The sequence below is a fragment of the Dendrobates tinctorius genome, unplaced genomic scaffold (assembly GCF_039654945.1).
Source record: "Dendrobates tinctorius isolate UK_male_01 unplaced genomic scaffold, ASM3965494v1 ptg000203l, whole genome shotgun sequence".
NCBI lineage: Eukaryota > Metazoa > Chordata > Amphibia > Anura > Dendrobatidae > Dendrobates > Dendrobates tinctorius.
Genome location: NW_027361870.1, coordinates 4747950 through 4774921, shown reverse-complemented (window position 1 = coordinate 4774921; position 26972 = coordinate 4747950). Strand labels below are relative to the sequence as shown.

The following is a 26972-nucleotide window of genomic DNA, read 5'->3' as shown; positions in this document are numbered from 1 at the left end:
GTCATTAGGATGATAATAATATACAAATGTGATCTTGCTGGGCATTGTGGTGGCTCAGTGGTTAGAATTGCTATCTTATATCAGTGGTGCTTTGAAAGGGGATGGCCATAAATACAAAATTTCATGGCCATCCCCTTTCAAAGATTATTTTAGAAAACCATGAGGGCATAACAGAGGGCATAGAACTAGCAAGCAAACAAATTATTCACAAGCACTGGCATAAGGGAGGCTTTATTATTAAACAAATGTCACGAGCAGGAGGTCACTGGAGGTTAAATTAGACACCCTGAGACCAAGAGGCGTGAATAGTGAAGTGGCATTTGCATTCCAATGATTGACACCTGAAAGACATTATCAATTATATTTAAAGTAGCATTTACAAAGGACCATCCCCAATGAAGGAAACCTCTTGATTTACGAAATGCTTTGAATGCAATTTGGTCCTCTCAATGTCTCACACCGGATTCTACCACATGACTGACCTACGTCACAAAGGTCCTGTTTGCTAACCACCGGAAGAGCTGTATGGAGTGTCTGTCATCGGCCAGGGCAACGCTCCAAAATCCGGTACTGATTTAGCAACCTCTACCAGAAGCATCGACCTGTTAGCGGCATCAGATAATTTACACAAGGTCTCCCCGAACCGCCGGCACTACAGGAGGAAAGAAAAGGAACAGATTACCTTGTAATGTAAAGAACTCTTGTGCTATATTTCAGTGTATCTTATAATATTGTGACTATGGCCATGGACCTTGATCATTGTTATTTCCTTTTTAACCCCACCGCAACGCTGGTCCCAATCACATGTACTCTACAAATGTGATTGCACCTCTTAAATCAGCACTTTATGTAGAATAGGCATACACATAAAATGTGTGTGATTGAACTTCAGACATGTATCGTCTTAAAGCACTGCTCACATACAGCATTCTTATGGTAACCAACAGACATATCACCTTATAAATGTTATAAATGGAATAAACTTCATGCTATTAGTGTTCAAAGCATGAAAATCACCAAGTAAATGCTTTTACCCTGCCCTAAATACTATATATTTTATCTTAACGTGACCATTATATAAGCTCCCTGTACCCTAATAGGCTATCTATTACTGCCTTAGTATCCTAATATCCCATAAACACCGTTGATATTCATCGTAGGAGAGCTAGCATTTACCTTATGAAATTGGGGTTACTAAGTCAGGCAAACATGCTATTTTGGGCCAGTTTATATATTAATAAAAAGTTCCCCTTTATTATTCTTTATTCAAATAAAGTTTTTATTTCTGTTCTATTATTTTTAATTATTGGGTGTTAGGCGTCAGGTTTCTGCATCTGCTCTGCAGGAGTCCAGAGCCTCACATTCTGCAGTCTCCTTCTGTCTATCTACCGCAGAGGAGATTGCTTTGCAGCAGATCACTCCAGAGACTAACTTCCTCTGTTCTCCTACTGGGCATGCTCATGAGACGATTTCCCATTGGAGATGGGGAGTCATGTGCCCAGGTCCTGCTCCAGATCTCATTGGTCCATCTCGGAGATCTGGAAGCTTCCGGAAGGTCCTGGCTATAAAAAGCGCGCATGACCGTTTGGCCATGCGCTAGTATAGTCTCTAGTTGCTACTGTGTGAATGATGATGGATGTATGAACCTGCGAATGACTCATTAAGATACCTTCCCTCTGATATTACGAATTTGTACAGGGACTTAGGTTAGAGTCAGAACCAGCGAGTGGCAAGCCTCAAGCCACTACAGCATCATCCACAGTGCTAGCGTCCGACATTGCACCTGCTTCCTTGCTTTGTCGACTAGCGACAGTGTCCTACGCCACGCTGCAGTTGCAGCCCTCTTTGGCGTCCGCAGTAGCGATGCCGCACGCACAGTAGGTCTAGACGGACGCAGCTCCTCTGTCTTTGGTCCTGTTCCTGTGACCAGATACCGTGTGTGCATTTACCTGAGACCTGTGACACTAACAGGCTCAGCCTTTTGTGTTTACCTCTGCTGAGTGCTGACATCTCTGTGAGCAAACAGAGATTGCTTAGCGCACTTGGGTGACGTTCAACCCGCGTGCGCATTTCCGCCATATTGCTCGTCTGTCACTACTTAGCAGAAGTGTTTACACCTACTGCATGGTGGACCCCGAGCTGAGAACGCACTTTATAATTTATTTTTATTTAGTGCGTTCCACCGTTCCTAACAATTGAGTTAGTAATGGGGTGTCTGATAGACCCCTTTTCCATTACTAACCCCAGGGCTTGATAGCAGCTGTGATTTTTGAGAAATCACAGCTGTCATCCACCCTATTTATCATTACCCCAATTGCCACTGCACCAGGACAATCAGGAAGAGCCTGGCAAAGCATCAGAATTCAGCCGGATAATATCAGCTCGCAGCTGTCTGCTTTACCTTTGCTGGTTATAAAAAATAGGGGGAAGCCCATATTTTTTATTATTATTTATTTACTATCTTAAATAATGCTAAGCACCCTTTACTGCCTCATGAAAGGCACTAAAGGATGAAAGTTTATTGTATGCAGAGGGTTTGTGAAATTATATGTCAGCTTGACATTTATCTATTTTATTTATCTATTCTATCTATCCTATATCTCTAATATGTGTAGAATATCTTTCTATCATCTATCTAAGATTGCTTTATTAGTTAGAAAACTAGCTTTTAATTACATAGAGAATTACAGTATGTAAAAGATGATGTTAGAAACGCATTGCATATGCATCTCCTACTGATGTCATATGGAGACTAGGTGAGAAAAATCACATTGTGCTCGCATGACAATCGTCCTACTTTTCAGAAGCAACATCAGACCTATTCTTTATGCGCAAATGTGAGCTAGCCCTAACAGTGGGAATTTTATAGGGGCAATATTTCTTACAAGGCCGTGTGCTTGTCATTTCCTCCTATCTGTTCTGATAGACACCCTCAAGTGTTGCAGATTTGTTCGACTCCAGCAGAAGTAACAGCAATCAGAAATGTGTGGGAGAAACCAGAGTTTATTTGAGCCATACAGGAACTATACAAATCATCAATGGTGAGGAAAAAACAGGACTTATCCTAAGATGGCTATACCAGGAAGCTTCTTTAAGACCTACTCCACTTAGTGTCATTTGACAGCTGATATTCTAGACTTTAACATGTTACTGTGATCTAAGTTTTAGACCCAATAATGCATGATGTATTTCATATATCCTTGGCACTAATGGTTGCTAGCAATTTTTTTTATCACCACACATAGAATAATACGCACAGAGGAATAATAGGGCTTATAGATTTCTATGAGTCCAATATAAAGGATCCATATAACACAGATCAATAGTAGAGCTCTCCACATGACCATAATGACATTTCTGGAGGAAGAAGGAATTCATATAAGAATGATATCAAATGAGTCTACTGTGCTTTATTGATAAAAGTAGATAAAAAACATTATTTTTTATTTATTAGCCTTTACATATGCAACACTTTTGAACCAATCCTATAATTAATTAACTGTATTTCCAATGATAAGTAAAACGGGCAAAATAACTTGTTGAATTTCTGTAATGGTGGCAAGTCAACCAAAATTACTGTAAGATAGCGAGAATTCATTATTTCCCACCAGAAAGGTAACTGTGGATCTAATAATAGTTATCATTTTTGATGATTATTACATTGTAAAAACAAAAAACTGTGTCATTAAAATATGTCATACTAAAAAAACTTGCCTTTTTCCTAGCAAGTCGACCATTGATGCTAAATGAAATGTTTAGAAGAAAACAAATTGAAGGCGCTGTACAGCATTAGTAAAAAAAGTCAAATTTTTTTGTTTCAGAAACAGTAATAGGCTTTATCATGGGCTATGTCTGATAATACAGTTCAGGTTCTTTTTCGTGAAGGTAAATGCAGTGAAATTTGATATATATCCTGGGTTAAAGTTTTGTGTGCTGTTTGCGAGACTCTTATTATTTTTTTAAAATTTTCTTCATCTCAACTTATAACATAGTGAGCCAAAAGGAGGAAGACAAAAAAACCCAAAGATAAATGATTGATTCCTCATTGATTGTGCACCTATTTTTCTGGAGTAAAAATGGTGCTATTAGTGACTAATTAATTTGTGCCTTACTCATTACTTAATTTGTTCCTTTTTTCAATTAAAGGGAAACTGTCACCAGGTTTTCCCAATATAAGGTATGGCCATCACCTTTAAGGCCTCTTTTACAGTAAGCTGCATGGGAGTTTCTAATCACATACAGAAAAAATACCTTTTATTGTCCCCCATACAGTGCAGTTCGGTCTGATGAACGTTGCCGGTCTTGCTATGGCATCACCTCCTCTCTCATCGCAATTGCCATCCTCCTGTCCTGCTTCATGTGGATGACGTGTCCTACATCAGCCCCACAGCCTCCCACAATCATGCTATTGCACAGGTGTAATTTTCTCTGCTTTGTGCCCATGTAGTGCCCATGTGCCAGCATTACTTATGGGTCATCGGCACTCTTTGGCCTGTCTTGGTGCATCCACAATACACTACTTCTCTCTGCCCTTAGCAGGGCAGGGCAAAGTACACCTGCACAGGAGTGTGGTTGGTGGGACACTGTGTGGATGATGTAGGACACAGGTAGTAAGCGGGGGATGGTGTTTGCGACAAGAGCAGAGGCGCTGACACAAGACCAGTGATGCCCATCGGACCAGATGAGACCACATTGTATGGGGGGTATTAAAAGGTATTTTTTCTGTTATACATAGGGGATTAGGAACTTACATAAAGCATGATAGAATATTGTAAAAGGGGACTTAAAATTGGTGGCCTTATTTTATATTGGGAAAACCTGATGGCAGGTTCCCATTAAGTTTACTTAGTTAAATCTGTGACTTTTCAAAATGTTGCAATTTTTTTTTCCAAAATTTTACTCCAGTACCCTAGCGTAGTACAAAGTATTATTTTTTGGTGAGGCAATAGAAAGACTAAAATGCAACATTTTAAAATTTACTAAAAGTGTTGTGCAACATTTTACTCAGTGTGCAGATAAAACAAAAGTATAAACGCAAAAAGCTTCTTTATATTTGAAAGCAAATTCATCAAGCACGATGAGTCATTTTTAATGTGCCCGAGCAAATACAGCAAAACAAAAAAAAGTATTTAAAAACTAATAAATTGAGGGGGGGGGGGCAAAATGTGTCAATTCAGTAAATATCCATTGAATAATGTAAAAATCTAGTAAAAAAATCTGACATAGTTGTTATGGGAGATTTCAACTATCCAGACATTTGTTGGGAATCTCTCTCTGGCAAAACTAACAGGTCAAGGAAATTCTTATCCTCTCTTGCTGACAACTTTATCTTCCAAAAGGTAGGGGAGAAAACAAGGGGAACTGCTACCTTGGATCTAATCCTTATAAACAGGGAGGAAATGGTTGAGGAGGTAAAAGTGGCTGGGACCCTAGGAGGTAGCGACCATGCTATTTTAGAATTTTGGATAACTAGAGGAGGAAGACCTGTGAAGACTCAGACGTCAAGGTTAGATTTCAGAAAGGCAGATTTTAAGGGATTCAGAAAGAGAATTGGAGGGATCCGATGGCTGGATATCCTTAAAGACAAAAATGTCCAGGAAGGATGGGAAATCTTGAAAAATGAAATTCTCAAAGCACAATTGTTAACAATTCTGAAAAGAGGGAAGAATAGGAAGCATTTAAGGAAACCAGGATGGATGAACACAGAACTTAAGCACATGCTAAAAAGGAAGAAAAAAATGTTTATAAAATGGAAAGAGGGAGGCATATCTAAAGAAGAATATAATGCTGTCTGCAGAACCTGCAGGGCACAAATCAGATTAACTAAAGCTGAAAATGAATTGAGGCTTGCAAGAGATGTCAAAAGCAATAATAAAGGATTTGGGGGATATGTCAAAAGTAAAAGAAAAGTCAAAGATGCTATAGGATTTTTACAGGATGAAAATGATGAAATGGTAAGACAGGATGTTGAGAAGGCCGAACTTTTAAATTCCTATTTTGCATCTGTTTTCTCTCAGAAAGGAAACGTAACATCAACTGTTCTTCACTGTCCTATTAAGGGTATAGAAGAATCCAGGATATCTATAAACAGAAAGATAGTGAGGAAACAGTTAGCTAACCTAAATGAATTCAAGTCTCCAGTTCCAGATGAATTACACCCCAGAGTACTGAAGGAGATAGCAGAAGAAATTTTTGAACCCCTCTCCATAATCTTTGAAAATTCTTGGAGAACAGGAGAAATGCCAGAAGACTGGAGAAGAGCAAATGTTGTTCCTATCTTCAAAAAGGGGAAGAAGGTGGACCCAGGCAACTATAGGCCGGTGAGTCTGACTTCTATACCAGGAAAGATCTTTGAACAAATTATTAAACAACATGTATGTCAGTACCTGGATAAGAATGAAGTGATTAAACAGTGTCAGCATGGGTTTGTAACTAATAAGTCATGTCAGACTAACTTAATTTCCTTCTATGACGGAATCACTGATTGGGTGGATCAAGGAAATGCTGTAGATATAGTATATCTTGACTTCAGCAAAGCATTTGACAAAGTATCTCATACAATCCTTATTGAAAAAATGACTAAGTATGGAATGGACAAGGCAACTGTTAGGTGGATTCATAACTGGCTCAGTGATCGGACCCAAAGAGTGGTCGTAAATGGCTGCACATCCAGTTGGAAGAATGTCTCAAGTGGGGTACCACAGGGCTCTGTCCTGGGCCCTGTATTGTTCAACATCTTTATCAATGATTTAGATGAAGGAATTGCGGGTAAACTGATTAAATTTGCTGATGACACAAAGCTAGGAGGGATGGCTAATACTAGAGAAGAGAGAGAGAGGATTCAAAAAGATATAAACAAACTGGAGAAGTGGGCAGCAACTAACAGAATGGTTTTTAACAGGGAAAAATGCAAAGTACTACATCTGGGCAATAAAAATGAAAAAAGCATATACAGAATGGGAGGAATAGGGCTAAGCAACAGCACATGTGAAAAAGACTTGGGTATACTAATAGATCACAGACTGAATATGAGTCAACAGTGTGATGCAGCAGCAAAAAAGGCAAATGCAATTCTAGGATGTATTAACAGAAGCGTACAGTCTAGATCACGTGAAGTCATTATTTCCCTCTACTCCTCTTTGGTCAGACCTCATCTGGAATATTGTGTCCAGTTTTGGGCACCACATTTTAAAAAAGACATCAACAAACTGGAGCAAGTTCAGAAAAGAGCGACCAGAATGGTGACCGGTCTGCAAACCCTGTCTTATGAGGAAAGGTTGCAGGATTTGGGAATGTTTAGTTTGCAAAAGAGAAGACTGAGAGGAGACTTAATAGCTGTCTACAAATATCTAAAGGGCTGTCACATTGTAGAAGGATCAACTTTATTCTCATTTGCACAAGGAAAGACTAGAAGCAATGGGATGAAACTGAATGGGAGGAGACACAGATTAGATATTAGAAAAAACTTTTTGACAGTTAGAGTGATCAATGAGTGGAACAAGCTGCCACGAGAAGTGGTGAGTTCTCCTTCAATGGAAGTCTTCAAACAGAGGCTGGACAGACATCTGACTGGGATGATTTAGCAAATCCTGCTTTGAGCAGGGGGTTGGGCCAGATGGCCCAGGAGGTCCCTTCCAACTCTACAATTCTATGATTCTATGATTCTAGTAATAGAGAAGTAAAATCTAACAATCCATGGATTATTTTACTTGTTGCGTTGACAGTCGTGGAATCAGAAAGATGTGATATTCTAATTTCTTTGCTTTGGGATTAGTAAGAAGTGTGGCATTTTTTGTAACAAGAACGCTATTGGTATCCCATTACTGCTACAATAGGATGAAGAGGCAGCATTTATCTTGGTCCATTTGCTTTCATATGAATGTGGTGTCTTCCAAGTAATTGACTTTGTCCCTTTTTCATTTATTTCTCTTCTTCTTCATTGTAGTGTTTTCCCCCAAGAGTCCCAGGTTTGAAGTTTTCCCTTTTGTAAAATGCTGACAGGTGCCTAATTGAATGATGAATGTCCCTTTATTACAATGTAATTGAACTGCCAGCTCAGTGATTGGTTTGCAGAGATCCTCCACTCCTCATCGAGCACTGCAGGGGGGTTCTCTGGCTGGCAAACTGTAGACCTGCACTCCATCTGTCTAATCATATTTCTACCCCTTTTGCATGCAGTAAAGCTGGGGGAAGGGAAGTCATCATATATTATGATAATTCTGTATTATTCTGAGTATTTCCTATTGTTGTGTTCATGCTTATGAGATATTGTGCTGTCATGGATGCCTGACCAGACGGACCCTTGACGAAGATTAATGGCCTTTACCTGAGTGACAGAACAGGGGATTGTAGGTAATTTATCTTAGTCTGACACATGTCATTCAATCAGGCAGATACTTTACTATTGCCGTGCAATCACTGCTGTTTTTCTGCCAGTTTAGCAGGTTGTTTAATAAAATTGCAGAATTAAAACTCATTCTTTGTACAATACCTGTCAGGTGAAAAGTTAGAAAATCAATTTCGTATATGATGTCTCCAACGAATTGACTGCGGTTCTGAAAGTAATTCATACCGCATCGAATTCACGCTAGGCTATGTAAAGGGTGTGTATGCACTGCCATGGCACTGCCTTTTGTGATAACCGAAATGACTGTATCAGATATAAATGTGTCACCTTGAATCAATCTTATTTATATAATTTCCCAAAAGGTATAAAAATATACTTTTAAAGTTGAAACAATGACTTTAGTTTTTTGGAGACAAATACATTGTATCTGGACAGAGGCTGTTTGTATCACTCAGTTCCCCTGGCATTTGCTTCTAAGCCTAAATATTTGGATCACTACATATTATGCAAATTAGCTCCAAATTTGCAACCCTATAGTGAGCATTGCAACATAGAACGATGATCCCCACAGTATTAGCTTCCACAGCCCCCAAACACAGAATGATGACCCCCCACACAGTATTACCTCCCATAGCCCTCAACACAGAAAGATGACCTCCTCAGCCTCCAAGCACAGAATCATGAGCCCCACAGTATTAGCGACCACAGTTCCCCAAACACAGAAAGATGACCCCCCACACAGTATTACAGTATTAGCCTCCACAGTATTAGCTTCCATAGCTACCAAACACAGAATGATGACCTCCACAGCCCCCAAACACAGTGTGATGAGCTCCACAGTATTATCTCCCACAGTCCACCCAAACACAGAATGTTGGACTCCATAGTCTCCCAAACACAGAATGATGACCCGCCACAGTATTAGCTTCCACAGCCCCCAAACACAGAATGATGACCTTCACAATCCCAAAGCACAGAATAATGACACCTACAATATAATAACTTACAGTCCTGAATACATTATCATCACCCCCACACAGTATTTTAAGCCCCCACAATCTTCCACCTCAGTTTCATAGTTTGCATTATTCCCCCACACAGCATGACACTCAAACTCTGACAAAGTTTGATCTGAGTGTCATTCTACTGTGATTCAATTCTCTTGCATGAGAGAATCAGAGCACAGGTGAAGATAAGATGGAAAAGTAATTTCTCCATTGCCGGTGTCCATGGTAATCAGCTGCACTTGGATGACATTAGTGCAGTCAGATGTTTCACATACACCCATGGACTTGTATGGGTGAGCGTGATCCGAATATCCGAGCCAGTCATAGCATGCTGCGATTATTTTCTCATACCGATTCGACATGAGAAAGCAATTTCAGGTCTGCACTGCCCCTTAATATAACATTGGGATGAGCGTTAAAACATCAGATTGCACTCGGCTGTGTTATACGCCAGTTTGAGAGTACCCTTACTTGTAACTTCAGGTCCACTAAGAAGGGTGTTCCTTCTCCTGTGTCTTCCTCTCCTTTGTGACAGTATCACACACTGCTTGCAACACCCCCATGTACACCACTTTTAGCCTGCACTGCCATGTACTCCACATACAGTCTGCATCCCCCAGGTACCACACATACAGTCTGCACCCTTGTATAAGACACATACAGCTTCCACCCCATGTACCTGACATTTAGTCTGCACCCCATGTACCCCACACACAGCTTGCTCCCCCATGTACCCCAATGTACCCCACACACAGCTTCCACCCCCATGTGCCTGACAGAGATTGCACCCCCGTATACCCCACATACAGTATGCACCCCCTTATACCACATATACAGCTTCCACCCCATGTACCCCACATGTAGTCTGCACCCCATGTACACCACATATAGTCTTCACCTCCATGTTCCCCACATACAGCTTGCAGCCCCATGTACTCCACATATAGTCTGCACACCGTGTACACCACACACAGCTTGCACCCCAAGTACCCCACATACAACTTCCACCACCATGTTCCCCACATAGTCTGCCCCACATGTACCCCACATACAGTCTGAACCAAATGTACCCCACATATAGTCTGTACCACATGTACTCCCACACAGCTTGCATCCACATGTACCCCACATACAGCTTGCACCCCCATGTTCCCCACATAGAGCTTCCACTCCATGTACCCCTGTTCCCAGATTATTTCTTCCTGCAATCTTTATGATTGCTCCTCCCACATGAGTCACACGGGCATCATCAGGAGTCTTTCACCAGGAGGATTTATGTCCTCTGTCCGGGCAGGAAGCTGGTGAGCCTTTCTTTGTCTATGCTGAAAGGGCACTTACATCTCAAACTCCCAACCCCTCTTAGAAAAAAATGCAGGTTTTGGTACTTGGTATACAGTGAGAAGGAAGGGAGAAATTAAAAAAAAAATCACTCTCATGGTGTCGCTGCCTCCTGCAACTTGCCGCCATAGGCCCTTGCCCTCAGGTGCCAAGTGGCAAATATGGCCCTAATTAGAGGCTATGTGAAAAAAATGCTGAATTGCTACTTTAATGCTATTTCTTTACAGATAATTTAGAGCTCTACATTTAATGAAAAACTTCAACTACAACTGCTACTAAGAACTAGATCTGAACGTAGTGTTGCATATAAAGCTGACACAGTATTGATAGGTGGACATTCCCTTAATATATTGTAGATAAAAAGAAACAATATTTCAGTTCTGATCCCTTCTCAGCACATTTCCTCGAACTCCTTTTACTTTGTTCTGCTCTGATTTTTCTTGTTACATCAAGTGATTTTACTACTGGCAGAAAAAAGTACCTGCTGCCTCCAGATTTCACACTTTGACGCTGAGCAGGTATGGTCTGAAAACGCTTACACACTGGGAAATCCATGCATGAAGAAAACATAGATTATGCTTTTACTTACATAATTCCCGGCTCTTTAATCTTTTGCCCTGGCATATAAAAAACAACTTGCTATTGTCATGATTCTCCTTTCCCTTGTGACAAAATATATTTCCTATCTGCTGGCTTATGAATTTGATGTTGAGTTATTGTGACACATGCAAGGTAAAACAGCCTTTCAATCCTTTTACTTTTGTGTAATTAGAATTTGGTGTACTATATGGTGAAAGTAGGACACTTTGAATTACTTACTGACCGTGGCCTCTTAAAGAATGTTAAAACCCTTCTAATTGGACACTAAAGGTGTTTTCTTAAAAAGCACAAGAAAAGAAAGAAAGAGAAATTAAGAATAGAAAATGTTTTATAGTGATCTAGGCCTATTTCATGTTGGCAAAATATTTTAAGAAATGGAGTACAATTATGGCCTTTCTGATCTGTATAGGGTCCTTACACTACATTTAGACCAAGGATTTCAAACTCAAAAAGACAGAGGGCCAAAATTAAAAACTACAATTGAGGATGTTTTTCTTTATCATCAATATATATATCGATTAACCTTTTCATAAGGAAACGAACGTCAAGGGGTTGTCCCACAAGTAAAATACATTTTAATTAATAGATCTAGAATAAACTAAACACCTAAATACAAATGAGTCACCCTGGAATATTATAATTTGTTATGCAAGAGCAGTAAAATCGTATGTCCCAAAGGCCAAATTTATATATGTAATAGCAAAGGATAAAAACCTTCAATAATACAGATAACAAAGTAGGATGCCAAAAAAGTGTCCGCCAAACACTTTTAGATGCCCCCACAATGAATTACTCCACAGTATTCCGCCATGCTCGGTATGATAATACTACTGTACCCTCCCTCTCGGCAACCAATTGTGACCCCATCACAGTATGATTCCTCAACTGTGACCTCCACACAGTATAATGAGCATCATATAGTCCTCCATACAGTATAATGGCCCCATATAGTTCTTCAAACAGTATAATGGCCCCACATAATCCTCCATAGAGTATAATAGGCCTTGCATCGCCCTCCGTGCAGAGTAATGGGCCCTGGATTGCCTTCCATATAGAATAACGAACCCACATAGTCCTCCATATGGGCCATGCACTACCTTCCAAACAGTATAATGACTCCGCACATTCTTCCATACAGAATAGTGGACCATGCATTGCCTTCCATATAGAATAATGGACCTACATTGTCCACTGTACAGTATTAGTGTTCCACACACTTCTCCATGCTGTATAATTGGCTCTGAATTTTGCTTCATACAGTATAATGGGCCCTATATTGTTTTCCATACAGTATAACGGCCCAACATAATCTTTCATACAGTATAATGTGTCCTGCATTGCCTTCCAAAAAGAGAGTAAGATTCTGCTGAAACATGGTAACTACAATATCATGACTGGTCCTATGCCATAGTGAAAGACCAGTAAAAGATATAATTGAACACTCCCAATAGCTTAAATCCTACAAAAATCATGGAGTTTAAGTCCAAACTGTATACAGTAATACAAATTCATTTTTTTAACAAAAAAAGCATAAAAGAATTTTACACACAATATGTAGGGAAGGTGGCCTGACGGACGGACGGACTAGTCAGAGTGAAGAAGGAAAGGTTTGCACAGTGTACGTAGGTGTCAGTTATTACAGTGGGGAAACAGCTAGGAAAGTGTAGTGGACGTGCAGTACCTTGGGTTGACCATTAGATGGCAGGGAGGAGTGTGAGCAAAGGACTTGACAACAGCTTAGGGCTTTAGAAACCGTTGGTCATGGGGGCGTGGTTACAGTGACAGGGGACCGGGAGAGCTATAAATACTGAGGGAGGGTTCCAGAAGGTTCCAGTCCCCAGGGGGAGCTCCAGTGACAGGAGGACTGCAACAGTCTGTGCGCTGTGAGGAGAATCTAAACCAGGGGGACTGAGGAGAGAGAACGTCAGGGGGGTGGTCCTGACAGGAAGAACCGCAGAAGGGACGAGGCACTGGGTGTGAGACACCGTATTTGACATGACGACTGATCAGTGGAAGCGCTGTTGGTTTACGGGCCTAAGGCGGCCACAGTGACGGACCTGTCAGGAGCGTCGACATGTGAGGAGGGGAGGGTGTGTGCAGACACGTCCCTAGCATAAAGTACGGTGTGAGAAGTGGCTCTGGAAACGGAGGGCCGACAAGGGAAGCTAAGTAAAGTGTATTGCTTGGAAGTGCGGTATACTGTGGAGGCTGTCAAGAAAAAAGAGGGGGAGAAGCCAGCGCTGCTTGTGGTCAGAACGTAATACATAAAGTGTGAAAACACACATTGGTTTCTATCTGTATTCAAAAATGAGACATTTAGCAAAAAATTGATCAATTGTTTGAGCTACCCCGCCACGTCAAGGCAGTCTCGTATGGGGAGTCCTACTCTACGTTTTTTATGTTCGCTGTGCCATTGCGGCCTCCTAAATGTATAAAAGCAAGACCTCATTACATGCACACTGTACCTCAAGCATTTCAAAATCGTTCCTATGGCACCAGAGGACAAGCGCAGATAAAGGTTAGCCAGGTCCATGCAGACATTTCAGGTCCAACCTCCACACTGCCTGACCAGCACCACAGATAAAGGACGATCCAGGCCCAGATACAGGTGCGTAATCAAATAAAGTCTAGGGCAGGGCAGGGCCGCTGTTAATGTGAACAGCAGCCTAGATCAATCACTAAGAAAACAGAAAGAATAGCGTACATGACCCAGCGCGCACGGCTACAGTGGTGGTCAGCCACAAAACCAATATCAAGAAAAAAGAGGGGGAGAAGCCAGCGCTGCTTGTGGTCAGAACATAATACATAAAGTGTGAAAACACACATTGGTTTCTATCTGTATTCAAAAATGAGACATTTAGCAAAAAATTGATCAATTGTTTGAGCTACCCCGCCACGTCAAGGCAGTCTCGTATGGGGAGTCCTACTCTACGTTTTTTATGTTCGCTGTGCCATTGCGGCCTCCTAAATGTATAAAAGCAAGACCTCATTACATGCACACTGTACCTCAAGCATTTCAAAATCGTTCCTATGGCACCAGAGGACAAGCGCAGATAAAGGTTAGCCAGGTCCATGCAGACATTTCAGGTCCAACCTCCACACTGCCTGACCAGCACCACAGATAAAGGACGATCCAGGCCCAGATACAGGTGCGTAATCAAATAAAGCCTAGGGCAGGGCAGGGCCGATGTTAATGTGAACAGCAGCCTAGATCAATCACTAAGAAAACAGAAAGAATAGCGTACATGACCCAGCGCGCACGGCTACAGTGGTGGTCAGCCACAAAACCAATATCAAGAAAAAAGAGGGGGAGAAGCCAGCGCTGCTTGTGGTCAGAACGTAATACATAAAGTGTGAAAACACACATTGGTTTCTATCTGTATTCAAAAATGAGACATTTAGCAAAAAATTGATCAATTGTTTGAGCTACCCCGCCACGTCAAGGCAGTCTCGTATGGGGAGTCCTACTCTACGTTTTTTATGTTCGCTGTGCCATTGCGGCCTCCTAAATGTATAAAAGCAAGACCTCATTACATGCACACTGTACCTCAAGCATTTCAAAATCGTTCCTATGGCACCAGAGGACAAGCGCAGATAAAGGTTAGCCAGGTCCATGCAGACATTTCAGGTCCAACCTCCACACTGCCTGACCAGCACCACAGATAAAGGACGATCCAGGCCCAGATACAGGTGCGTAATCAAATAAAGCCTAGGGCAGGGCAGGGCCGCTGTTAATGTGAACAGCAGCCTAGATCAATCACTAAGAAAACAGAAAGAATAGCGTACATGACCCAGCGCGCACGGCTACAGTGGTGGTCAGCCACAAAACCAATATCAAGAAAAAAGAGGGGGAGAAGCCAGCGCTGCTTGTGGTCAGAACGTAATACATAAAGTGTGAAAACACACATTGGTTTCTATCTGTATTCAAAAATGAGACATTTAGCAAAAAATTGATCAATTGTTTGAGCTACCCCGCCACGTCAAGGCAGTCTCGTATGGGGAGTCCTACTCTACGTTTTTTATGTTCGCTGTGCCATAGCAGCGCTGGCTTCTCCCCCTCTTTTTTCTTGATATTGGTTTTGTGGCTGACCACCACTGTAGCCGTGCGCGCTGGGTCATGTACGCTATTCTTTCTGTTTTCTTAGTGATTGATCCAGGCTGCTGTTCACATTAACAGCGGCCCTGCCCTGCCCTAGGCTTTATTTGATTACGCACCTGTATCTGGGCCTGGATCGTCCTTTATCTGTGGTGCTGGTCAGGCAGTGTGGAGGTTGGACCTGAAATGTCTGCATGGACCTGGCTAACCTTTATCTGCGCTTGTCCTCTGGTGCCATAGGAACGATTTTGAAATGCTTGAGGTACAGTGTGCATGTAATGAGGTCTTGCTTTTATACATTTAGGAGGCCGCAATGGCACAGCGAACATAAAAAACGTAGAGTAGGACTCCCCATACGAGACTGCCTTGACGTGGCGGGGTAGCTCAAACAATTGATCAATTTTTTGCTAAATGTCTCATTTTTGAATACAGATAGAAACCAATGTGTGTTTTCACACTTTATGTATTACGTTCTGACCACAAGCAGCGCTGGCTTCTCCCCCTCTTTTTTCTTGATATTGGTTTTGTGGCTGACCACCACTGTAGCCGTGCGCGCTGGGTCATGTACGCTATTCTTTCTGTTTTCTTAGTGATTGATCTAGGCTGCTGTTCACATTAACAGCGGCCCTGCCCTGCCCTAGGCTTTATTTGATTACGCACCTGTATCTGGGCCTGGATCGTCCTTTATCTGTGGTGCTGGTCAGGCAGTGTGGAGGTTGGACCTGAAATGTCTGCATGGACCTGGCTAACCTTTATCTGCGCTTGTCCTCTGGTGCCATAGGAACGATTTTGAAATGCTTGAGGTACAGTGTGCATGTAATGAGGTCTTGCTTTTATACATTTAGGAGGCCGCAATGGCACAGCGAACATAAAAAACGTAGAGTAGGACTCCCCATACGAGACTGCCTTGACGTGGCGGGGTAGCTCAAACAATTGATCAATTTTTTGCTAAATGTCTCATTTTTGAATACAGATAGAAACCAATGTGTGTTTTCACACTTTATGTATTACGTTCTGACCACAAGCAGCGCTGGCTTCTCCCCCTCTTTTTTCTTGATATTGGTTTTGTGGCTGACCACCACTGTAGCCGTGCGCGCTGGGTCATGTACGCTATTCTTTCTGTTTTCTTAGTGATTGATCTAGGCTGCTGTTCACATTAACAGCGGCCCTGCCCTGCCCTAGGCTTTATTTGATTACGCACCTGTATCTGGGCCTGGATCGTCCTTTATCTGTGGTGCTGGTCAGGCAGTGTGGAGGTTGGACCTGAAATGTCTGCATGGACCTGGCTAACCTTTATCTGCGCTTGTCCTCTGGTGCCATAGGAACGATTTTGAAATGCTTGAGGTACAGTGTGCATGTAATGAGGTCTTGCTTTTATACATTTAGGAGGCCGCAATGGCACAGCGAACATAAAAAACGTAGAGTAGGACTCCCCATACGAGACTGCCTTGACGTGGCGGGGTAGCTCAAACAATTGATCAATTTTTTGCCAAATGTCTCATTTTTGAATACAGATAGAAACCAATGTGTGTTTTCACACTTTATGTATTATGTTCTGACCACAAGCAGCGCTGGCTTCTCCCCCTCTTTTTTCTTGTGGAGGCTGTCAAGTGGACGGCCAGAGAATAAAGCTTGGACCTGTTGCACCCTGAACTTGCCTCCATCTTGTCTCTGTTTCGTCTCTGCGCGGTAAGAAGAGGGACCACCCCCCCCAGCCCGGCCCCACTGACCCTACATTTGGCGTAGTCGGCAGGATCGCCGCCGCTAATACATCGTCTTCTGCGGCAGGCCTGCCTTAAAGGATGGAGAAGGACTTGGACTGTGCTGCTTGGATTGTAAATACCTGTGGATTACAAATTGGGAGCGCTGTGGTGACTCCGTGGTGCTGACAGAAGATTCGGGGCGGTACCAGGTGCTGCACAAGATGGTGGCATTACTACAGCGCAGGGGAGAGGTCTGGGTGTTTGCAGTCGTGTTGAATGGATTGGGACCCCCTCCAACGTACCCCCGTGGACAGCAGTATGTGCCTGGAGGCCGACGCTCCCATGTACTGGACCCTGGCAGATGGGTGGAAAGGACTGCCGACGCCCCACCCAGCAGGAGGAGTGGCACAGAAGAAGGACTTGGCTGTGGCTGTTTGGTGCCATTCGATTGCTGCCCCACGGACGGTATGAGACGCTGTGGGTGTCGGGGCCCCGGCCGCCTAGAGTGGCAGTGGCGGCAGGGGATGGAGCTGTGCCAGGAGTCGCCCTCAGGACCACGGGCAGGTAGCAGGATGCTGGGCTGGGGACCGGAGCCTGAGTGGAGTCAGCGAGAGCGGCCGCCACCAATACCGGCAGAGGACTTCCCAGTGGAGCCCCCGAGTCTGGGGGAAAGGCCCGCAGGACAGTGGAGCGGGGGACGGAGGCTGCAGGGGAAGCCGCGTGTTGATGTGATGAAGGCCGCAGCGCCGGGGAAGGTGAGAGTACCCCCGGCACCACCAGTGCCTCCGCAAGCGGCCCCCACCATTCTGACACAGCACGCGGTCTCCAGCATACCGGTAGGTCGGGCTGCAGAGGACCCTATGATATACGCAGAGTTGAGTGAGGCCCCTGCCCCCGTCCCTGAGCCATCCCGCCCGGAGTCACCAGGGCGGAGCTTGTTGACAGAAGATGCGTCTGTGCTCTCTCGGCCGGAAAAACCGCCATCATCAGAACTGGCTGTCACTCCGGCTCTGCTGGAAGTACTGGATGCGGCCTACCCTGCGGCCGCGGTTATGCCTGCATTAGAACCGGCTGTGGCCTGTGTGACAGGCCCTGTGGACCAGCCCCCCGGAAACACGGCTGCTCCCATCCGCCACCCGGCCCCAGCGGCTGCTGAGCCGCAGAAATCATCGGTCGCCTCTGATCCACGCCCTTTCTCAGCAAGGTCCCACCCACCGGACTCTAGGACTGGCGCGACACCCTCTGTCTGGGTTGCGGAGGTGATTAAATAAAAGAAGATCTGGGAGCAGGAGGTATGGAGCCTGCTTCACTCAAAAGGGGAGGCTGGCATGGTGGTGGAAAGATCCCGGGGACGGCTGGTGTACACCAACACGGACAGGGGGTACGGTTTCATTCATGACCAGTCTGGCCAGAAAGTGTACGTGAATGTAGCATCCATACGTCATGGCCGGGCCCTGAAAGAAGGGGACTTCGTCTCCTACTATAAAGAATACTGCCCCCGCGGGTATTATGCGGTGGCAGTACTGGCAGAGCCCGAGCAAAGCGGACCCCCGTGAAAAAGGACTGATATGGACACTCTCGGTTCCCCCAGGAGTTCCATGGCTGTGGAGCCCTCACCTCTGTCCATTGAGAGTGGGATAGACTGTCAGGAGTTCGATGCACCGTTGTGCAGGTTATAAGGACAGTTGCATTTAGAGTGAAAAAAAAATGTTTTTGTTGTTGTTTATCTGATGCAACTATTCTCTCTCTCTTTCTTTCTTCTTTCTATGTTCTTTATATGAAAGTATACGAAAATATGTTTACCTGACAGAACGGGGATACGGAAAAGCGGAGGAGTGTCCAGGTCCAAGGAAGGGGGGGAGGAAGAAAGAGGATCTGCAATGTTATGTTGTTATATGTTGGTTTTAAAAGAAAAAGAAAATGAAAAAAAATTATAAAAATGGGGTACTTGTGATATTGTAAAGTTGTTTTGGTGTACAATATGCACAAGAAAATGCAACAGGTCCGGGTAAGGGAAGGTCTGCGGGACCAAAGGAAAGTGTGAGATCCGGTAGGGATCTAAGAGTTGAGGAGGTCTGGGAGACCAGGACGCCGACCATGACATGTAATTGAAAGAAAGGAAAATGAGTTGGAAGACGTGAGAGAGACAGCCGTCCTAGGTCAGGTCCCCAACACCACGGACACCCCTGAAGGAGGAAGGCAGGCGCTGGTAATGATCTGGAAGGTAAGAGACCTCGATCATGGCATACCGAATAGTGGAAGGTGACAGTAGGGGAGAGTAGGGGAAGGTACACGCCATAGAGAGAATATGGGTGTACCTAGCCCAATTTGAAAGACGTTGTCAGGTGGCGTGCGCGCTGGTGAGTAGCAGTAGGCTGCTCAGAGCATAGTGCTCCCAGTATGGTTCGACCCCCGCAGATAGTGGGTTTGGCTCAACAGCTGGTCCGACAACAGAATGTAGGTGTAGCTTCAGAACGACGAAGGCAGGGATGACGATTGTCGAGGACGACAATGGACAAAGGAAGGGAGAGTGTAGGGAAGGTGACCTGACGGATGGACGGAGTAGTCAGAGTGAAGAAGGAAAGGTTTGCACAGTGTACGTAGGTGTCAGTTATTACAGTGGGGAAACAGCTAGGAAAGTGTAGTGGACGTGCAGTACCTTGGGTTGACCATTAGATGGCAGGGAGGAGTGTGAGCAAAGGACTTGACAACAGCTTAGGGCTTTAGAAACCGTTGGTCATGGGGGGCGTGGTTACAGTGACAGGGGACCGGGAGAGCTATAAATACTGAGGGAGGGTTCCAGAAGGTTCCAGTCCCCAGGGGGAGCTCCAGTGACAGAAGGACTGCGACAGTCTGTGCGCTGTGAGGAGAATCTAAACCAGGGGGACTGAGGAGAGAGAACGTCAGGGGGGTGGTCCTGACAGGAAGAACCGCAGAAGGGACGAGGCACTGGGTGTGATACACCGTATTTGACACGACGACTGATCAGTGGAAGCGCTGTTGGTTTACGGGCCTAAGGCGGCATCAGTGACGGACCTGTCAGGAGCGTCGACGGGTGAGGAGGGGACGGTGTGTGCAGACACGTCCCTAGCATAAAGTACGGTGTGAGAAGCGGCTCTGGAAACGGAGGGCCGACAAGGGAAGCTAAGTAAAGTGTATTGCTTGGAAGTGCGGTAAACTGTGGAGGCTGTCAAGTGGACGGTCAGAGAATAAAGCTTGGACCTGTTGCACCCTGAACTTGCCTCCATCTTGTCTCTGTTTCGTCTCTGCGCGGTAAGAAGAGGGAGCACCCCCCCAGCTCGGCCCATTGACCCTACAAATATTTACTGGGAAAGTCAAAATACAGAAAAAAGCCTCAGGTGTGAAGGACGTATACACATCACAGATGTATACAGGCTTTGGGTGATGCTAGATCTGAATAAAAATCGCTAGTATCCTATTTCATATGTAAAGTGCTTGTAGTGCCAATAAAGTGCAAAATAGTTGCCTAGGGATACTGCCTGAAAATCTTTGATTCAGCCCTCACTTCATATAAGGAGCATGCTCTCACCAGGTACTGCTGGCCTCCCGGTCTATATAAGCTTGCATAAGGGTATAGTCAAATACAGGCACAATCATAAATACAGCAGTATATCAGCGTATGTCAACTTACCCCGAGATAGCCCACGCGAAACGCGTGTCGTGGCTGCTCCAGGGTTTCACATCCCACAGGCAACACTATGGGTAAACTGACCTGTGCTGATTAGAGTTGAGCGAAACGGGTCGAAAAAATTAAAAAGTCGCCGACTTTTGGCAAAGTCGGGTTTCATGAAACGAAACCCGACCCTAGGATGAGGTCGGCCACGAGGTCGGCGACTTACGCGCCAAAGTCGCGTTTCAAAAGTTTGTTTTGCGCTCTTTTTCAGCCAATCAGGATCCACGGACACTGTGGGCAACGTGATGACCTAGGCACGGGTCACCACCATCTTTCAGAAGGGCATGCAAGTGATTGGCTTGCTTTGGTGGGCGTCACAGGGGGTATAAAAGGGCGTGCACGCCGACCGCCATCTTACTTCTGCCGATCTTAGTATAGGGAGAGGTTGCTGCTGATTCTGTAGGGAGAGCGTTAGGCAGGGAAGAAGACAAAAAAACTGCTTCTGCTGCTAGTGATTTGGCCTGCACAACACACAAGTCACTGTGTGTGCAGTGCAAGGGGAGGCTATATTGTGGTGTATCAGTGGTGTTGGTTGTTGGGCTGCCTTTTAAGGCTTCCTGACACGCTGGCATTGCTGTTTACCCACTGCTCCGCAAACTGCTTTTTTAAAAGCAATCCAATCTCCCTTATCCTCTAGTCACTTTTGTCACAGCTGTGCCATCGAGCCTGTCACATAGCGCTCAGATATCAGTGGGCCTCACACAATCCACAAGTGTCCAGTGTCCAAAAGTGTGCGCAGAGATTCAAAATCTCCATTATCCTCTCGTCACTTTGGTCACAGGCAGCTGTGCCATCGAGCGTGTCACATAGCGCTCAGATATCAGTGGGCCTCACACAATCCACAAGTGTCCAGTGTCCAAAAGTGTGCGCAGAGATTCAAAATCTCCATTATCCTCTCGTCACTTTGGTCACAGGCAGCTGTGCCATCGAGCGTGTCACATAGCGCTCAGATATCAGTGGGCCTCACACAATCCACAAGTGTCCAGTGTCCAAAAGTGTGCGGAGAGATTCAAAATCTCCATTATCCTCTCGTCACTTTGGTCACAGGCAGCTGTGCCATCGAGCGTGTCACATAGCGCTCAGATATCAGTGGGCCTCACACAATCCACAAGTGTCCAGTGTCCAAAAGTGTGCGCAGAGATTCAAAATCTCCATTATCCTCTCGTCACTTTGGTCACAGGCAGCTGTGCCATCGAGCGTGTCACATAGCGCTCAGATATCAGTGGGCCTCACACAATCCACAAGTGTCCAGTGTCCAAAAGTGTGCGCAGAGATTCAAAATCTCCATTATCCTCTCGTCACTTTGGTCACAGGCAGCTGTGCCATCGAGCGTGTCACATAGCGCTCAGATATCAGTGGGCCTCACACAATCCACAAGTGTCCAGTGTCCAAAAGTGTGCGCAGAGATTCAAAATCTCCATTATCCTCTCGTCACTTTGGTCACAGGCAGCTGTGCCATCGAGCGTGTCACATAGCGCTCAGATATCAGTGGGCCTCACACAATCCACAAGTGTCCAGTGTCCAAAAGTGTGCGCAGAGATTCAAAATCTCCATTATCCTCTCATCACTTTGGTCACAGGCAGCTGTGCCATCGAGCGTGTCACATAGCGCTCAGATATCAGTGGGCCTCACACAATCCACAAGTGTCCAGTGTCCAAAAGTGTGCGCAGAGATTCAAAATCTCCATTATCCTCTCGTCACTTTGGTCACAGGCAGCTGTGCCATCGAGCGTGTCACATAGCGCTCAGATATCAGTGGGCCTCACACAATCCACAAGTGTCCAGTGTCCAAAAGTGTGCGCAGAGATTCAAAATCTCCATTATCCTCTTGTCACTTTGGTCACAGGCAGCTGTGCCATCGAGCGTGTCACATAGCGCTCAGATATCAGTGGGCCTCACACAATCCACAAGTGTCCAGTGTCCAAAAGTGTGCGCAGAGATTCAAAATCTCCATTATCCTCTCGTCACTTTGGTCACAGGCAGCTGTGCCATCGAGCGTGTCACATAGCGCTCAGATATCAGTGGGCCTCACACAATCCACAAGTGTCCAGTGTCCAAAAGTGTGCGCAGAGATTCAAAATCTCCATTATCCTCTCGTCACTTTGGTCACAGGCAGCTGTGCCATCGAGCGTGTCACATAGCGCTCAGATATCAGTGGGCCTCACACAATCCACAAGTGTCCAGTGTCCAAAAGTGTGCGCAGAGATTCAAAATCTCCATTATCCTCTCGTCACTTTGGTCACAGGCAGCTGTGCCATCGAGCGTGTCACATAGCGCTCAGATATCAGTGGGCCTCACACAATCCACAAGTGTCCAGTGTCCAAAAGTGTGCGCAGAGATTCAAAATCTCCATTATCCTCTCGTCACTTTGGTCACAGGCAGCTGTGCCATCGAGCCTGTCACATAGCGCTCAGATATCAGTGGGCCTCACACAATCCAAAAGTGTCCACTGTCCACAAGTGTGTGCAGAAATTCTAAATCTCCCCTGTCCTATAGACACCTTGTACCTTGTTTTACATTACTATATAGTTTGTTGGATTTTGTCTACATTTCTACCAAAAATGAGGAAGGCTGGTGGAAGAGGCCGTGGAATTGGGCGGGGGTTGGCAGCTGGTAATGATGGTGTTGGTGGTGGATCTGATGGTAGTGGCAAGAGCAAAATAGGACCGAATGCAGGAGGTGCTGACCCTGCGTCATCGTCTGGCTACATAAGGCCTCGAACGCTTAGTTTTCTAGGAGTTGGCAAACCGCTTTTAAAGGCAGAGCATCAGGAAAAAGTTTTGTCTTACATTGCTGACTCAGCCTCCAGCTCTATCGCCTCCTCTTCTTCAGTTGTAAAAAGTAAAAGCACTGAGTCGTCATTGGAGGCTCATGTTCATGAACCACACCTTTCCTTGTGTCCTTCACCCCAACCAAGATTGAAGGATGACGCAGGCCATACTACTGATTACTCCATGGAGCTGTTTTCACATACCATGCCTGGATTATCAAGTCAAATGGTGAATTACCCAGGCCAAGATGAATCTGACATGGAGTGCACTGATGCACAGCCGCTGATGGATGATTCTGCTGGTACATTCACTCAGAGCACTACATTGTCCTCGCAGTGTACAGAGCCAGATTTTGACCCTGATGAGACTCAGGTGCCCCTTCCCGCACACTATACCACCATACACGGTGACACAGAGAAAGGTGCACATGACATAGAAGAGGAGGTGATGGATGACCCAGTTGTTGACCCAGATTGGCATCCATTGGGGGAAGAGGGTGCTGCTTCCAATAGCTCAGATGAGGAGCATCAACAGCAGACATCGACATCGCAACAGCTGTTATCTGGCAGGCCCGGAGCACTCCAAAGACAGGTTCCAAACATCAAAAGAGTTGCTGGACAGCTTGTCCAGAGGGTCAAAAGATCACAGCGTGCTAGGCCGCAAAATGTCTGCCAAAGCAGGAAGAGTGCAGTGTGGCACTTTTTTGAACAAAATCCTCATGATCAGGCCAAGGTTATCTGTAAGAAGTGCGCAAAGACCTTTAGCCGAGGGAAAAATCTGAAAAATTTGAATACCAGTTGCATGCTTAGACATTTAACCAGCATGCACTTGCAAGCGTGGACACAACACCAAACCTCAAGTGCCACATGTGCAACTGATCACAACGAAGGTAGTCAGCAATGCTACATTGTTTCCCCCACTGTAAGCCCACCGGTTAGCACAGCAGCAAATGTTGAGGTGTCGTTGCAAGACCACAGCAGTCAGGGAATCCCACTGTTATATCAACGAAAGACTGATTCTAGGCCATAAGAAAGAACACCAACTCCATCACCATCATCAACCCTCTCTCAGTCCGCCCTGTCCACCGCTACTTCCACCATATGCAGCTCTCAAGTCCAGCTCACCCTCCCAGACACTATGAGTAGGTCAAGAAAGTACTCAGTCTCTCATCCGCGTACACTGGGTTTGAACGCCCACATTGCCAAACTAATCTCGTTTGAGATGATGCCCTTTCGGTTGGTGGAAAGCACAGCTTTCCGCGAACTCATGGCCTATGCAGTACCACGCTATGACCTACCCAGTCGCCACTTCTTCTCTCGCAAAGCCATCCCAGCCCTCCACCATCATGTGAAAAACCGCATTGTCCATGCACTCAAGCAGTCAGTGAGCGGAAAGGTGCACCTCACAACTGATGCATGGTCCAGTCGGCATGGCCAGGGCCGTTACGTGTCCATCACTGCGCACTGGGTTAATGTGGTGGATGCAGGGTCCACAGGGGACAGTGGTGGTGGGACAGTGCTGCATAGCCCACGGTATAGGAAACAGTTGGCTGTAGGCGTTCGACCCTCCTCCTCCAGAAGCGAAAGCTCGTCCACAGAGAGCAGTCGTACGAGCACTCCATCTGCAGCTGCCACTTTTGCACACGATGTGTCCCCCTATCGAGCAGCTAGTGGAAAGCGTCAGCAGGCTGTGTTGCAGATGATGTGTTTGGGCGACAGACACACCGCCGAGGTGCTGGCCGAGTACTTGAAGCGACAAACTGAGTCATGGCTGGGCAGTGTACATCTTCAGGCAGGCAAGGTAGTTAGTGATAACGGCCGTAATTTTGTGGCAGCCATAGCCCTTTCAAAACTCAGGCACATACCTTGCTTGGCTCACACCTTGAACCTGGTGGTGCAGTGCTTCCTCAAAAATTATCCGGAGTTAACAGCCCTGCTCCAGAAGGTGCGAAGACTGTGCGCGCACATCCGCCGGTCGCCTGTACACTCCGTTCGTATGCAGAAGCTGCAGCGATTGCTCCACCTTCCCAACCACCGCCTCATTATCGACATGGCAACAAGGTGGAACTCCACCCTGCACATGGTGGAGCGGCTGTGCGAGCAGAGGCAGGCCATAATGCATTTGTGGGAGGATACACGGCCAGGCACTTTGAGAGCAGACATGGAGTTGACAGGCGTGCAGTGGTCGAAGCTGAAAGACCTTTGTAAAGTCCTTCAGTGTTTTGAGGAATGCACACGGCTGGTAAGCGCAGACGACGCCATCCTAAGCATGAGCATCCCACTTATGCGTCTGCTCATGCAAACTTTGACGCACCTTAAGGAGCAGGCATCTGCAGCCAATGTTGATGAGGAGGAAGAGGAGGAGGGAATCCTTGATGACATTCAGCCATTGTCTGCTCAGGGACCTCTCCTGGACGAGGTGGAGGAAGAAGAGGAGGAGGAGGATGATGGGGATGATTACTTAGGGGAGGAGGATGCATTTCGTGGGGCAAGTGAAAATGTTGGCGTGGCAAGGTCTGGTACAGGGTTTGTGCGTGACTGGAGGGATGTGGATTTGCCAGAAAGTGCTCCTCCACCCAGCACTCGCAGTGCATCATTGACACCGGGAACATTGGCCCACATGTCAGATTATGCCTTGCGGATCCTAAAAAGGGACCCCCGCATTGCCAAAATGATGAACGATGACGACTACTGGTTGGCCAGCATCCTGGATCCACGCTATAAAGGCAAATTACAAAACATCATGCCACAGGAGAACCTTGACCTAATATTGGCTAATAAACAAGCAACTCTGGTAAATCGGTTGCTTGAGGCATTCCCAGCACACAGCAGCGGTGATGGTTCTCACACGAGCCGTACGGGCCGGGGGCAGCTTGGCAGAGGTGTTCGTGGTGCACACAGCAGAAGTGGCGTTGGAGACAGGGGTTTCATGACAATGTTGTGGACTGATTTTTCAAATACCGCTCACACAACTGGTAATACTGCATCGATGGAAAGTGACAGGAGACAGCAGTTGTCAACTATGGTTACAAACTACTTTTCCTCCCATATCGATGTTCTCCCACACAGGTCATTCCCCTTTGACTATTGGGCCGCTAAACTGGACACCTGGCCTGAATTGGCCCAATATGCCTTACAGGAGCTCGCTTGCCCAGCTGCAAGTGTGCTATCGGAAAGAGTCTTCAGTGCAGCTGGATGAATCCTGACAGAAAAAAGGACCCGTCTGTCAACCCAAAATGTGGATGATCTAACCTTCATTAAAATGAACCACGCATGGGTTTCCAAGGATTTTGTCCCACCTTCCCCTGATGACACATAGGGTGACAGAAAAATGGCTTGCTTTGGTCCACCTCTTCCTGGTACTTCACCTATTTCGCCTTTTGCATCAGCTGAATGTCCAACATCAACATATGCCACT

The 26972-nt window shown here is 45.6% G+C and overlaps 1 long non-coding RNA gene across 1 annotated transcript; it reads right to left on the bottom strand.

The window, feature by feature from the left end:
* Positions 1-227: 227 nt before the first annotated feature.
* Positions 228-15315, bottom strand: LOC141057201 (uncharacterized). Its single transcript, XR_012221999.1, has 3 exons — positions 13758-15315; positions 483-652; positions 228-341 (listed from the first exon to the last, which is right to left on the bottom strand). It is a non-coding gene; the product is annotated as an uncharacterized lncRNA (long non-coding RNA).
* Between the last annotated feature and the right edge of the window lie 11657 nt (positions 15316-26972).